This window comes from Triticum aestivum, chromosome 5A (assembly GCF_018294505.1).
Source record: "Triticum aestivum cultivar Chinese Spring chromosome 5A, IWGSC CS RefSeq v2.1, whole genome shotgun sequence".
NCBI classification, from domain to species: Eukaryota; Viridiplantae; Streptophyta; class Magnoliopsida; order Poales; family Poaceae; genus Triticum; species Triticum aestivum.
In genome coordinates this window covers 428,295,316-428,311,805 of record NC_057806.1, presented here as the reverse complement: position 1 = coordinate 428,311,805, position 16,490 = coordinate 428,295,316, and positions in this window count along the sequence as shown.

The window sequence follows — 16,490 nt, the reverse complement described above, 5'->3', positions numbered from 1 at the left end:
TCATTCATTTAAGTTAGAGAATAATGGTTATTCTGTTTACATGAATGATACCTTTCATGGTCATGCACCCTATGTGAATGGTTCATTGAATCTCGGTCGTGGTGATACACATGTTCACGCCAAAAGATGTAGAGTTAATAATGATAGTACCACTTTCTTGTGGCACTGCCGCTTAGGTCATATTGGCGTAAGATGCATGAAGAAACTGAAGGAAATATGCCCTAGAGGCAATAATAAAGTTATTATTTATTTCCTTATATCATGATAAATGTTTATTATTCATGCTAGAATTGTATTAACCGGAAACATAATACATGTGTGAATACATAGACAAACAGAGTGTCACTAGTATGCCTCTACTAGACTAGCTTGTTAATCAAAGATGGTTATGTTTCCTAACCATGGACAAAGAGTTGCTATTTGATTAACGGGATCATATCATTAGGTGAATGATCTGATTGACATGACCCATTCCATTAGCTTAGCACCCGATCGTTTAGTATGTTGCTATTGTTTTCTTCATCACTTATACATGTTCCTATGACTATGAGATTATGCAACTCCCGTTTGCCGGAGGAACACTTTGTGTGCTACCAAATGTCACAACGTAACTGGGTGATTATAAAGGTGCTCTACAGGTGTCTCCAAAGGTACATGTTGGGTTGGCGTATTTCGAGATTAGGATTTGTCACTCCGATTGTCGGAGAGGTATCTCTGGGCCCTCTCGGCAATACACATCACATAAGCCTTGCAAGCATTGCAACTAATGAGTTAGTTGTGAGATGATGTATTACGGAACGAGTAAAGAGACTTGCCGGTAACGAGATTGAACTAGGTATTAAGATACCGACGATCGAATCTCGGGCAAGTAACATACCGATGACAAAGGGAACAACGTATGTTGTTATGCGGTCTGACCGATAAAGATCTTCGTAGAATATGTAGGAGCCAATATGAGCATCCAGGTTCCGCTATTGGTTATTGACCGGAGACGTGTCTCGGTCATGTCTACATTGTTCTCAAACCCGTAGGGTCCGCACGCTTAAGGTTTCGATGACAGTTATATTATGAATTTATGAGTTTTGATGTACCGAAGGAGTTCGGAGTCCCGGATAGGATCGGGGACATGACGAGGAGTCTCGAAATGGTCGAGACATAAAGATTGATATATTGGAAGCCTATATTTGGATATCAGAAGTGTTCCGGGTGAAATCGGGATTTTACAGGAGTACCGGGAGGTTACCGGACCCCCCCCCCCCGGGGAGGTATATGGGCCTTAGTGGGCCTTAGTGGAAGAGAGGAGAGGTGGCCAGGGCTGGGCCGCGCGCCCCTCCCCCCCCCTAGTCCGAATAGGACAAGGAGAGGGGGGCGGCGCCCCCCCTTTTCTTCTCTCTCTTCTTTTCCCCCTCCCGAATCCTATTCCAACTAGGAAAGGAGGGGAATCCTACTCCCGGAGGGAGTAGGACTCCTCCTGGCGCGCCCTCTCCTGGCCGGCCACACCCCCCCTTTGATCCTTTATATACGGAGGCAGGGGGCACCCCTACGGACACAAGTTGATCCACATGATCATATTCTTAGCCGTGTGCGGTGCCCCCTTCCACCATAGTCCTCGATAATATTGTAGCGGTGCTTAGGCGAAGCCCTGCGATGGTAGTACATCAAGATCGTCACCACGCCGTCGTGCTGACGGAACTCTTCCCTGACACTTTGCTGGATCGTAGTCCGGGGATCGTCATCGAGCTAAACGTGTGCTAGAACTCGGAGGTGTCGTAGTTTTGGTGCTTGATCGGTCGGGCCGTGAAGACGTACGACTACATCAACCACGTTGTGCTAATGCTTCCGTTGTCGATCTACAAGGGTACGTAGATCACACTCTCCCCTCTCGTTGCTATGCATCACCATGATCTTGCGTGTGCGTAGGAATTTTTTTGAAATTACTACATAACCCAACAGTGGCATCCGAGCCTAGGTTTTATGTGTTGATGTTATTTGCACGAGTAGAACACAAGTGAGTTGTGGGTGATATAAGTCATACTGCTTACCAACATGTCATACTTTGGTTTGGCGGTATTGTTGGACGAAGCGGCCCGGACCGACATTACGCGTATGCTTACGTGAGACCGGTTCTCCCGACGTGCTTTGCACAAAGGTGGCTAGCGGGTGACAGTTTCTCCAACTTTAGTTGAACCGAGTGTGGCTACGCCCGGTCCTTGCGAAGGTTAAAACAGCACCAACTTGACAAACTATTGTTGTGGTTTTGATGCGTAGGTAAGATTGGTTCTTGCTTAAGCTCGTAGCAGCCACGTAAAACTTGCAACAACAAAGTAGAGGACGTCTAACTTGTTTTTGCGGGGCATGTTGTGATGTGATATGGTCAAGACATGATGCTAAATTTTATTGTATGAGATGATCATGTTTTGTAACCGAGTTATCGGCAACTGGCAGGAGCCATATGGTTGTCGCTTTATTGTATGCAATGCAATCGCGCTGTAATGCTTTACTTTATCTCTAAGCGGTAGCGATAGTCATGGAAGCATAAGATTGGCGAGACGACAACGATGCTACGATGGAGATCAAGGTGTCGCGCCAGTGACGATGGTGATCATGACGGTGCTTCGAAGATGGAGATCACAAGCACAAGATGATGATGGCCATATCATATCACTTATATTGATTGCATGTGATGTTTATCTTTTATGCATCTTATCTTGCTTTGATTGATGGTAGCACTATAAGATGATCTCTCACTAATTATCAAGAAGTGTTCTCCCTGAGTATGCACCGTTGCGAAAGTTCTTCGTGCTGAGACACCACATGATGATCGGGTGTGATAGGCTCTACGTTCAAATACAACGGGTGCAAAACAGTTGCACATGCGGAATACTCAGGTTATACTTGACGAGCCAAGCATATACAGATATGGCCTCGGAACACGGAGACCGAAAGGTCGAGCATGAATCATATAGTAGATATGATCAACATAGTGATGTTCACCAATGAAACTACTCCATCTCACGTGATGATCGGACATGGTTTAGTTGATTTGGATCACGTAATCACTTAGAGGATTAGAGGGATGTCTATCTAAGTGGGAGTTCTTTAAGTAATATGATTAATTGAACCTAAATTTATCATGAACTTAGTACCTGATAGTATCCTGCTTATTCATGTTTAATTGTAGATAGATGGCCCGTGCTGTTGTTCCGTTGAATTTTAATGCGTTCCTTGAGAAAGCAAAGTTTAAAGATGATGGTAGCAATTACACGGACTAGGTCCGTAACTTGAGGATTATCCTCATTGCTGCACAGAAGAATTACGTCCTGGAAGCACCGCTGGGTGCCAGGCCTGCTGCTGGAGCAACACCAGATGTTATGAACGTCTGGCAGAGCAAAGCTGATGACTACTCGATAGTTCAGTGTGCCATGCTTTACGGCTTAGAATCGGGACTTCAACGATGTTTTGAACGTCACGGAGCATATGAGATGTTCCAGGAGTTGAAGTTAATATTTCAAGCAAATGCCCGAACTGAGAGATATGAAGTCTCCAATAAATTCTATAGCTGCAAGATGGAGGAGAACAGTTCTGTCAGTGAGCATATACTCAAAATGTCTGGGTATAATAATCACTTGATTCAATTGGGAGTTAATCTTCCAGATGATTGCGTCATTGACAGAATTCTCCAATCACTGCCACCAAGCTACAAGAGCTTCGTGATGAACTATAATATGCAAGGGATGAATAAGACTATTCCCGAGCTCTTCGCAATGCTGAAAGTTGCGGAGGTAGAAATCAAGAAGGAGCATCAAGTGTTGATGGTCAACAAGACCACTAGTTTCAAGAAAAAGGGCAAAGGGAAGAAGAAGGGGAACTTCAAAAAGAACAGCAAGCAAGTTGCTTCTCAAGAGAAGAAACCCAAACCTGGACCTAAGCCTGAAACTGAGTGCTTCTACTGCAAGCAGACTGGTCACTGGAAGCGGAACTGCCTCAAGTATTTGGCGGATAAGAAGGATGGCAAGGTGAACAAAGGTATATGTGATATACATGTTATTGATGTGTACCTTACTAATGCTTGCTGTAGCACCTAGGTATTTGATACTGGTTCTGTTGCTAATATTTGCAACTCAAAACAGGGACTACAGATTAAGCGAAGATTGGCTAAGGACGAGGTGACGATGCACGTGGGAAATGGTTCCAAAGTCGATATGATCGCAGTCGGCACGCTACCTCTACATCTACCTTCGGGATTAATATTAGACCTAAATAATTGTTATTTGGTGCCAGCGTTAAGCATGAACATTATATCTGGATCTTGTTTGATGCGAGACGGTTATTCATTTAAATAAGAGAATAATGGTTGTTCTATTTACATGAGTAATATCTTTTATGGTCATGCACCCTTAAAGAGTGGTCTATTCTTATTAAATCTCGATAGTAGTGACACACATATTCATAGTGTTGAAACCAAAAGATGCAGAGTTGATAATGATAGTGCAACTTATTTGTGGCACTGCCGTTTAGGTCATATCGGTATAAAGCGCATGAAGAAACTCCATACTGATGGGCTTTTGGAACCACTTGATTATGAATCACTTGGTACTTGCGAACCGTGCCTTATGGGTAAGATGACAAAAACACCATTCTCCGGTACTATGGAGAGAGCAACAGATTTGTTAGAAATCATACATGCAGATGTATGTGGTCCGATGAATGTTGAGGCTCGTGGCGGATATCGTTATTTTCTCACCTTCACAGATGACTTAAGCAGATATGGGTATATCTACTTAATGAAACACAAGTCTGAAACGTTTGAAAAGTTCAAAGAATTTCAGAGTGAAGTTGAAAATCATCATAACAAGAAAATAAAATTCCTACGATCTGATCGTGGAGGAGAATATTTGAGTTACGAGTTTGGTGTACATTTGAAACAATGTGGAATAGTTTCGCAACTCACGCCACCCGAAACACCACAGCGTAATGTTGTGTCCGAACGTCGTAATCGTACTTTACTAGATATGGTACGATCTATGATGTCTCTTACTGATTTACCGCTATCGTTTTGGGGATACGCTCTAGAGACGACCGCATTCACGTTAAATAGGGCACCATCAAAATCCGTTGAGACAACGCCTTATGAACTGTGGTTTGGCAAGAAACCAAAGTTGTCGTTTCTGAAAGTTTGGGGCTGCGATGCTTATGTGAAAAAGCTTCAACCTGATAAGCTCGAACCCAAATCGGAAAAATGTGTCTTCATAGGATATCCAAAGGAAACTATTGGATACACCTTCTATCACAGATCCGAAGGCAAGACTTTTGTTGCAAAATTCGGAAACTTTCTGGAGAAGGAGTTTCTCTCGAAAGAAGTGAGTGGGAGGAAAGTAGAACTTGACAAGGTAACTGTACCTACTCCCTTATTGGAAAGTAGTACATCACAGAAACATGTTTCTGTGACACCTACACCAATTAGTGAGGAAGCTAATGATAATGATCATGAAACTTCTGAACAAGATACTACTGAACCTCGTAGATCAACCAGAGTGAGATCCGCGCCAGAGTGGTACGGTAATCCTGTTCTGGAAGTCATGCTACTAGATCATGATGAACCTACGAACTATGAAGAAGCGATGGTGAGCCCAGATTCCGCAAAATGGCTTGAAGCCATGAAATCTGAGATGGGATCCATGTATGAGAACAAAGTATGGACTTTGGTTGACTTGCCCAATTATCGGCAAGCAATTGAGAATAAATGGATCTTCAAGAAGAAGACGGATACTGACGGTAATATTACTATCTACAAAGCTCGACTTGTCGCAAAAGGTTTTCGGCAAGTTCAAGGGATTGACTATGATGAGACCTTCTCACCCGTAGCGATGCTTAAGTCTGTCCGAATCATGTTAGCAATTGCCGCATTTTATGATTATGAAATTTGGTAGATGGATGTCAAAACGGCATTCCTGAATGGATTTCTGGAAGAAGAGTTGTATATGATGCAACCAGAAGGTTTTGTCGATCCAAAGGGAGCTAACAAAGTGTGCAAGCTCCAGCGATCCATTTATGGACTGGTGCAAGCCTCTCGGAGTTGGAATAAACGCTTTGATAGTGTGATCAAAGCATTTGGTTTTGTACAGACTTTTGGAGAAGCCTGTATTTACAAGAAAGTGAGTGGGAGCTCTGTAGCATTTCTGATATTATATGTGGATGACATATTACTAATTGGAAATGATATAGAATTTCTGGATAGCATAAAGGGATACTTGAATAAGAGTTTTTCAATGAAAGACCTCGGTGAAGCTGCTTACATATTAGGCATTAAGATCTATAGAGATAGATCAAGACGCTTAATTGGACTTTCACAAAGCACATACCTTGACAAAGTTTTGAAGAAGTTCAAAATGGATCAAGCAAAGAAAGGGTTCTTGCCTGTGTTACAAGGTGTGAAGTTGAGTCAGACTCAATGCCCGACCACTGCAGAAGATAGAGAGAAAATGAAAGATGTTCCCTATGCTTTAGCCATAGGCTCTACCATGTATGCAATGTTGTGTACCAGACATGATGTGTGCCTTGCTATAAGTCTAGCAGGGAGGTACCAAAGTAATCCAGGAGTGGATCACTGGACAGCGGTCAAGAACATCCTGAAATACCTGAAAAGGACTAAGGATATGTTTCTCGTTTATGGAGGTGACAAAGAGCTAATCGTAAATGGTTACATCGATGCGAGCTTTGACACTGATCTGGACGATTCTAAATCGCAAACTGGATACGTATTTACATTAAATGGTGGAGCTGTCAGTTGGTGCAGTTCTAAACAAAGCGTCATGGCGGGATCTACGTGTGAAGCAGAATACATAGCTGCTTCAGAAGCAGCAAATGAAGGAGTCTGGATGAAGGAGTTCATATCCGATCTAGGTGTCATACCTAGTGCATCGGGTCCAGTGAAAATCTTTTGTGACAATACTGGTGCAATTGCCTTGGCAAAGGAATCCAGATTTCACAAGAGAACCAAGCACATCAAGAGATGCTTCAATTCCATCCGGGATCTAGTCCAGGTGGGAGACATAGAGATTTGCAAGATACATACAGATCTGAATGTAGCAGACCCGTTGACTAAGCCTCTTCCACGAGCAAAACATGATCAGCACCAAGGCTCCATGGGTGTTAGAATCATTACTATATAATCTAGATTATTGACTCTAGTGCAAGTGGGAGACTGAAGGAAATATGCCCTAGAGGCAATAATAAAGTTATTGTTTATTTCCTTATATCATGATAAATGTTTATTATTCATGCTAGAATTGTATTAACCGGAAACATAATACATGTGTGAATACATAGACAAACAGAGTGTCACTAGTATGCCTCTACTAGACTAGCTCATTAATCAAAGATGGTTATGTTTCCTAACCATGGACAAAGAGTTGTTATTTGATTAACGGGATCACATCATTAGGTGAATGATCTGATTGACATGACCCATTCCATTAGCTTAGCACCCGATCGTTTAGTATGTTGCTATTGCTTTCTTCATGACTTGTACATGTTCCTATGACTATGAGATTATGCAACTCCCATTTGCCGGAGGAACACTTTGTGTGCTACCAAACGTCACAACGTAACTAGGTGATTATAAAGGTGCTCTACAGGTGTCTCCAAAGGTACATGTTGGGTTGGCGTATTTCGAGATTAGGATTTGTCACTCCGATTGTCGGAGAGGTATCTCTGGGCCCTCTCGGTAATACACATCACATAAGCCTTGCAAGCATTGCAACTAATGAGTTAGTTGTGAGATGATGTATTACGGAACGAGTAAAGAGACTTGCCGGTAACGAGATTGAACTAGGTATTAAGATACCGACGATCGAATCTCGGGCAAGTAACATACCGATGACAAAGGGAACAACGTATGTTGTTATGCGGTCTGACCGATAAAGATCTTCGTAGAATATGTAGGAGCCAATATGAGCATCCAGGTTCCGCTATTGGTTATTGACCGGAGACATGTCTCGGTCATGTCTACATTGTTCTCGAACCCGTAGGGTCCGCACGCTTAAGGTTTCGATGACAGTTATATTATGAGTATATGAGTTTTGATGTACCGAAGGAGTTCAGAGTCCCGAATAGGATCGGGGACATGACGAGGAGTCTCGAAATGGTCGAGACATAAAGATTGATATATTGGAAGCCTATATTTGGATATCGGAAGTGTTCCGGGTGAAATAGGGATTTTACCGGAGTACCGGGAGGTTACCGGAACCCCCCCGGGAGGTATATGGGCCTTAGTGGAAGAGAGGAGAGGTGGCCAGGGCTGGGCCGCGCACCCCTCCCCCCCCTAGTCCGAATAGGACAAGGAGAGGGGGCGGTGCCCCCCTTTTCTTCTCTCTCTTCTTTTCCCCCTCCCGAATCCTATTCCAACTAGGAAAGGGGGGGAATCCTACTCCCGGAGGGAGTAGGACTCCTCCTGGCGCGCCCTCTCCTGGCCGGCCACACCCCCCCCCCTTGATCCTTTATATACGGAGGCAGGGGGCACCCCTACAGACACAAGTTGATCCACGTGATCATATTCTTAGTCGTGTGCGGTGCCCCCTTCCACCATAGTCCTCGATAATATTGTAGCGGTGCTTAGGCGAAGCCCTGCGACGGTAGTACATCAAGATCGTCACCATGCCGTCATGCTGACAGAACTCTTCCCCGACACTTTGCTGGATCGGAGTCCGGGGATCGTCATCGAGCTGAACGTGTGCTAGAACTCGGAGGTGCCGTAGTTTCGGTGCTTGATCGGTCGGGCCGTGAAGACGTACGACTACATCAAACACGTTGTGCTAACGCTTCTGTTGTCGATCTACAAGGGTACGTAGATCACACTCTCCCCTCTCGTTGCTATGCATCACCATGATCTTGCGTGTGTGTAGGAATTTTTTCGAAATTACTATATAACCCAACAGAAACTCCATATCGATGGATGTTTGGAGTCACTTGATTTTGAATCACTTGACACATGTGAGCCATGCCTCATGGGCAGGATGACTAAGACCCCGTTTTCGGGTACAATGAAACGGGCAAGTGACTTGTTGGAAATCATGCATGTTGATGCGTGTGATCCAATGGGAATTAAAGTGTGTGGTGGATATCGCTATTTTCTCATCTTCACTGACGATTTGGGTAGATATAGGTATATCTACTTAATGAAGCACAAGTCTGAAACGTTTGAAAAGTTCAAGTGATTTCAGAGTGAAGTTAAGAATCATCATAACAAGAAGATCAAATTCCTACGATCTGATCAATGAGAATATCTGAGTTATGAGTTTGGCAAACACTTAAGACATTGTGGAATTGTTTCACTGTTGAAGCCACCTGGAACACCACTGGGTTATGGTGTGTCCGGACGTCGTAATCGAACCTTATGAGATATGGTGCGATCTATGATGTCTCTTACCAATCTACCGTTTTCATTTTGAGGTTATGCATTAGAGACAGCTGCATTCACTTTAGATAGGACACCATCTAAGTCCGTTGAGACGACGTCATAAGAACATTGGTTTGGCAAGAAACCAAAGTTGTCATTTCTTAACGTTTGGGGATGCGATGGTCGGGGCTTCAGCCGGAGAAGCTCGAACCCAAAGCGGACAAACACATCTTCATAGGATACCCAAGGGTGACAGTTGGGTATACCTTCTATCTCAGATCCGAGGGCAAATTGTTTGTCGCTAAGAACAGGTCCTTTCTCGAGAAGGAGTTTCTCTCGAAAGAATTGAGTGGGAGGAAGATAGAACTTGATGAGGTTGTCGAACCTTTACTTCAACCAGAGAGTGATGCAACATAGAAAGATGTTTTCTGTGGTGCCTACGTCTGTTGAATAGGAAGTTAATGATAGTGATCATGAAGCTTCGGATCAAGTTGCTATCGAACCTCATAGGTCGACAAGGATATGTACTACTCCTAAGTGGTATGGTAATCCTGTCTTAGATATCATGTTGTTAGACAACAATGAACCTACGAGCTATGGAGAAGCGATGGTGGGCCCATATTCCGACAAATGGTTAGAAGCCATGAAATCCGAGATAGGATCCATATATCAGAACAAAGTATGGACTTTGGTGGACTTGCCCGTTGATCGGCAAGCCATTGAGATAAATGGATCTTTAAGAAGAAGACGGACGTGGGAGGTAATGTTACCGTCTATGAAGCTCGACTTGTGGGAAAGAGTCTTTTCACAAGTTCAAGGAGTTGACTACGATGAGAATTTCTCACCCGTAGCGATGCTTAAGTCCGTCGGAATCATGTTAGCATTAGTTGTATTTTTCGATTATGAAATCTTACATATGGATGTCAAAACAAGTATTCTTACCAAGTTTTTGTAAGAAAAGTTGTATGTGATACAATCAAAGTTTTGTTGATCCTAAGGATGCTAAAAGGTATGCTGGCTCCAGCGATCCTTCTATGGACTAGAGCAAGCATCTCGGAGTCAGAATATATGCTTTGATGGAGTGATCAAAGCTTTTAGGTTTATACAATGTTTGCTAGAAACGTGTATTTACAAGAAAGTGAGTGAGAGCACTACAACATTTCTGATAAGTATATGTGGATGGCATATTGTTGATTCGAAATGATGTAGAATTTCTGGAAAGCATAAACGGTTGTTTGAAGAGTGATTTTCAAAGGAAGACCTAGATAAAGCTGCTTACATATTGGGCATCAGGATCTATAGAAATAGATCAAGACGCTTGATGATACTTTCAAAGAACGCACACCTTGACATGTTTTTAAAGGAGTTCAAAATAGATCAGTCAAAGAAGGGGTTCTTGCCTGAGTTGTAAGGTGTGAAGTTGAGTAAGACTCAAAGCTTGACCACGGCAGAAGAAAGAGGAAGGACGAAGGTCGTCCCCTATGCTTTTGTCATAGGCTCTATACGGTATGCCATGCTGAAGTACTGCACCTGATGTGTACCTTGCCACATGTCTGGCAAGAGGGTACAAAGGTGATCTAGGAGTGGATCGCCAGATAGCGGTCAAAATTATCCTTAGAGGAATAAGGAAATGTTTCTCGGATATGGAGGTGGTGAAGAGTTCGATGTAAAGAGTTACGTCGATGCAAGCTTAACACCTATCCGGATAGCTCTGAGTAGAGATACCGGATATGTATAATGGAGCAACAATTTGGAATAGCTCCAAGTGGAACGTGGTAGCAGCATCTACGATATGACATAAAGTTTTGCGAAATACATAGGGATCTGAATATGGCAAGACCCGCTGACTACAACCTCTCTCACAAGCATAACATGATCAAACCCAGAACTCTTTGAGTGTTTATCACATAGTGATGTGAACTAGATCATTGAGTCTAGTAGACTCTTGGATGTTGGTCACATGGCGATGTGACCTGTGAGTGTTAATCACATGGCGATGTGAACTAGATTATTGACTCTAGTGCAAGTGGAAGACTATTGGAAATATGCCCTAGAGGCAATAATAAATTAGTTATTATTATATTATATTTCATTGTTCATGATAATCGTTTATTATCCATGCTAGAATTGTATTGATAGGAAACTTAGATACATGTGTGGATACATAGACAACACCATGTCCCTAGTAAGCCTCTAGTTGACTAGCTCATTGATCAATAGATGGTTACGGTTTCCTGACCATGGGCATTGGATGTCGTTGATAACGGGATCACATCATTAGGAGAATGATGTGATGGACAACACCCAATCCTAAGCCTAGCACAAGATCGTGTAGTTCGTTTGCTAAAGCTTTTCTAATGTTAAGTATCATTTCCTTAGACCATGAGATTGTGCAACTCCCGGATACCATAGGAGTGCTTTGGGTGTGCCAAACGTCACAACGTAACTGGGTGGCTATAAAGGTACACTACATGTATCTCCGAAAGTGTCTGTTGGGTTGGCACGAATCGAGACTGGGATTTGTCACTCCGTGTAAATGGAGAGGTATCTCTGGGCCCACTCGGTAGGACATCATCATAATGTGCACAATGTGACCAAGGAGTTGATCACGGGATGATGTGTTACGGAACGAGTAAAGAGACTTGCCGGTAATGAGATTGAACAAGGTATCGGGATACCGACGATCGAATCTCGGGCAAGTACAGTACCGATGGACAAAGGGAATTGTATACGGGATTGATTAAATCCTTGACATCGTGGTTCATCTGATGAGATCATCGTGGAGCATGTGGGAGCCAACATGGGTATCCAGATCCCGCTGTTGGTTATTGACCAGAGAGTTGTCTCGGCCATGTCTGCATGACTCCCGAACCCGTAGGGTCTACACACTTAAGGTTCGATGACGCTAGGGCTATAGGGAAAGTATGTACGCGGTTACCGAATGTTGTTCGGAGTCCCGGATGAGATCCCGGACGTCACGAGGAGTTCCGGAATGGTCCGGAGGTAAAGATTGATATATAGGAAGTATGGTTTTGGCCACCGGAAGTGTTCCGGGCATCACCGATAGTGTACCGGGACCACCGGAGGGGTCCGGGGGTCCACCGGGAGGGGCCACGGGCCCCGGAGGCATACATGGGCCAAGTGTGAGAAGGGACCAGCCCCTAGGTGGGCTGGGGCGCCTCCCCACCAAGGCCCATGCTTCTAGGGAGAAGAGGGGGCAAACCCTAAGGGCAGATGGGCCCTAAGGCCCATGCCTGGTGCGCCTCCCTCTCCCCCCACTTGGCCGCCACCCCAGATGGGGATTGGAGCTGCCGCCACCCCTAGGGTGGAAACCCTAGGTGGGGGCGCAGCCCTCCCTCTCCCCTTATATATAGTGGAGGCAAAGGGGCAGCCCAACACATGAAGTTCCTCCCCTGTTGGCGCAGCCCTACCCCTCTCCCTCCTCGTCTCTCGTAGTGCTTGGCGAAGCCCTGCTGGAGTCCCGCGCTCCTCCACCACCACCACGCCATCGTGCTGCTGCTGGATGGAGTCTTCCCCAACCTCTCCTTCTCCCCTTGCTGGATCAAGGCGTAGGAGACGTCACCGGGCTGTACGTGTGTTGAACGCGGAGGTGCCGTCCGTTCGGCACTAGGATCATCGGTGATTTGGATCATGACGAGTACGACTCCATCAACCCCGTTCACTTGAACGCTTCCGCTTAGCGATCTACAAGGGTATGTAGATGCACTCTCCTTCCCCTCGTTGCTAGATTACTCCATAGATTGATCTTGGTGATGCGTAGAAAATTTTAAATTTTTGCTATGTTCCCCAACAATAATGGGTTGTCAATCCCTTCACGGTCACTTACAAGAGTGAGATCTGATAGATATGATAAGATAATATTTTTGGTATTTTTATGATAAAGATGCAAAATAAAATAAAAGGCAAAGGAAATAACTAAGTATTGGAAGATTAATATGATGGAAGATAGACCCGGGGGCCATAAGTTTCACTAGTGGCTTCTCTCGAGAGCATAAGTATTCACGACGGGTAAACAAATTACTATTGAGCATTTGACAGAATTGAGCATAGTTATGAGAATATCTAGGTATGATCATGTATATAGGCATCACGTCCGAGACAAGTAGACCGACTCCTACCTGCATCTACTACTATTACTCCACACATCGACCGCTATCCAACATGCATCTAGAGTATTAAGTTCAAGAGAACAGAGTAACGCTTTAAGCAAGATGACATGATGTAGAGGGATAAACTCGTGTAATATGAAATAAAACCCATCTTGTTATCCTCGATGGTAACAATACAATACGTGCCTTGCTGTCCCTACTGTCACTAGGAAAGGACACCGCAAGATTGAACCCAAAGCTAAGCATTTCTCCCATTGCAAGAAAGATCAATCTAGTAGGCCAAACCAAACTGATAATTCGAAGAGACTTGCAAAGATAACCAATCATACATAAAAGAATTCAGAGAAGATTCAAATATTGTTCATAGATAAACTTGATCATAAACCCACAATTCATCGGTCTCAACAAACACACCGCAAAAGAAGATTACATCGAATATATCTCCACAAGAGAGGGGAGAACTTTGTATTGAGATCCAAAAAGAGAGAAGAAGCCATCTAGCTAATAACTATGGACCTGTAGGTCTGAGGTAAACTACTCACACTTCATCGGAAGGGCTATGGTTGATGTAGAAGCCCTCCGTGATCGATGCCCCCTCCAGCGGAGCTCCGGAATAGGCCCCAAGATGGGATCTCGTGGATACAGAAAGTTACGGCGGTGGAATTAAGGTTTTGCCTCCGTATCTAGTAGTTTGGGGGTACGTAGGTATATATAGGAGGAAGGAGTACGTCGGTGGAGCAACAGGGGGCCCACGAGGGTGGAGGGCGTGCCCAGGGGGTAGGCGTGCCCCCTACCTCGTGGCCTCCTGGTTGATGTCTTGACGTAGGGTCCAAGTCCTCTGGATCATGTTCGTTCCGAAAATCACGTTCCCGAAGGTTTCATTCTTTTTGGACTCCGTTTGATATTCTTTTTCTGCGAAACCCTAAAACAAGCAAAAAAAGACAGCAATTCTAGGCTGGGCCTCCGGTTAATAGGTTAGTCCCAAAAATAATATAAAAGTGTATAATAAAGCCCAATAATGTCCAAAACAGAATATAATATAGCATGGAACAATCAAAAATTATAGATACGTTGGAGACGTATCAGATGTGTCACTGAAGTTCCTTCCTTTTGAAGGGAAGTACGTCTCCGTTGGAGCGGTGTGGAGGCACAATGCTCCCCAAGAAGCCACTAGGGCCACCGTATTCTCCTCACGCCCTCACACAATGCGAGATGTCGTGATTCCACTATTGGTGCCCTTGAAGGCGGCGACCGGACCTTTACAAACAAGGTTGGGGCTCTCTCCACAACTAAATTGGAGGCTCCCAACGAAACCATGGAGCTTCACCACAATGGAATATGGCTCTGAGGTGAACTCAACCATCTAGGGTGCTCAAACACCCAAGAGTAACGAAATCCACACGAGAAAGTGGTACGTCTCTAACGTATCTATAATTTTTGATTGCTCCATGCTATTATATTATCTATTTTGGATATTAATGGGCTTATTTTTACAATTTTATATTATTTTTGGGACTAACCTATTAACCGGAGGCCCAGCCCAAATTGTTGTTTTTTGCCTAGAAAAGGAATATCAAACGGCGTCCAAACAGAATGAAACCTTCGGGAACGTGATTTTTGGAACAAACGTGATCCACGAGACTTGGAGTGGACGTCAAGAATCAATCGAGGAGGCCATGAGGCAGGGAGCGCGTCCTCCACCCTCGTGGGCCCCTCGTTGCTCCACCGACATACTTCTTCCTCCTATATATATCCATATACCCCGCAAACATCCAGGAGCACCACGAAAACCTAATTCCACCACCGCAACCTTCTGTACCCAAGAGATCCCATCTTGGGACCTTTTCCGGAGCTCTGCTGGAGGGGGTATCGATCATGGAGGTCCTCTACATCAACTCCATGGCCCCTCTGATGATGTGTGAGTAGTTTACCTTAGACCTTCGGGTCCATAGCTAGTAGCTAGATGGCTTCTTCTCTCTCTTTGGATCTCAATACAAAGTTCTCCTCGATTCTCTTGGAGATCTATTCGATGTAATCTTCTTTTGCGGTGTGTTTGTCGAGATCCGGTGAATTGTGGGTTTATGATCAAGTTTATCTATGAACAATATTTGAATCTTCTCTGGATTCTTTTATGTATGATTGGTTTATCTTTGCAAGTCTCTTCGAATTATCAGTTTGGTTTGGCCTACTAGATTGATATTTCTTGCAATGGGAGAAGTGCTTAGCTTTGGGTTCAATCTTGCGGTGCTCGATCCCAGTGACAGAAAGGGAACCGACACGTATTGTATTGTTGCCATCGAGGATAAAAAGATGGGGTTTACATCATATTGCATGAGTTTATCCCTCTACATCATGTCATCTTGCTTAAGGCATTACGCTGTTCTTATGAGCTTAATACTCTAGATGCATGCTGGATAGCGGTCGATGTGTGGAGTAATAGTAGTAGATGCAGAATCGTTTCGGTCTACTTGTCACGGACGTGATGCCTATATACATGATCATGCCTAGATATTCTCATAATTATTCGCTTTTCTATCAATTGCTCGACAGTAATTTGTTCACCCACCGTAATACTTATGCTATCTTGAGAGAAGCCACTAGTGAAACCTATGGCCCCCGGGTCTATTTTCCATCATACAAGTTTCCAATCTATTTTATTTTGCAATCTTTACTTTCAATCTATATCATAAAAATACCAAAAATATTTATCTTATTATTATTATTATCTCTATCAGATCTCACTCTTGCAAGTGGCCGTGAAGGGATTGACAACCCCTTTATCGCGTTGGTTGCGAGGTTCTTATTTGTTTGTGTAGGTACGAGGTGACTCGCGCGTAGTCTCCTACTGGATTGATACCTTTGTTCTCAAAAACTGAGAGAAATACTTACGCTGCTTTATTGCATCACCCTTTCCTCTTCAAGGGAAAACCAATGCAGTGTTCAAGAGGTAGCAGAAAGTATGG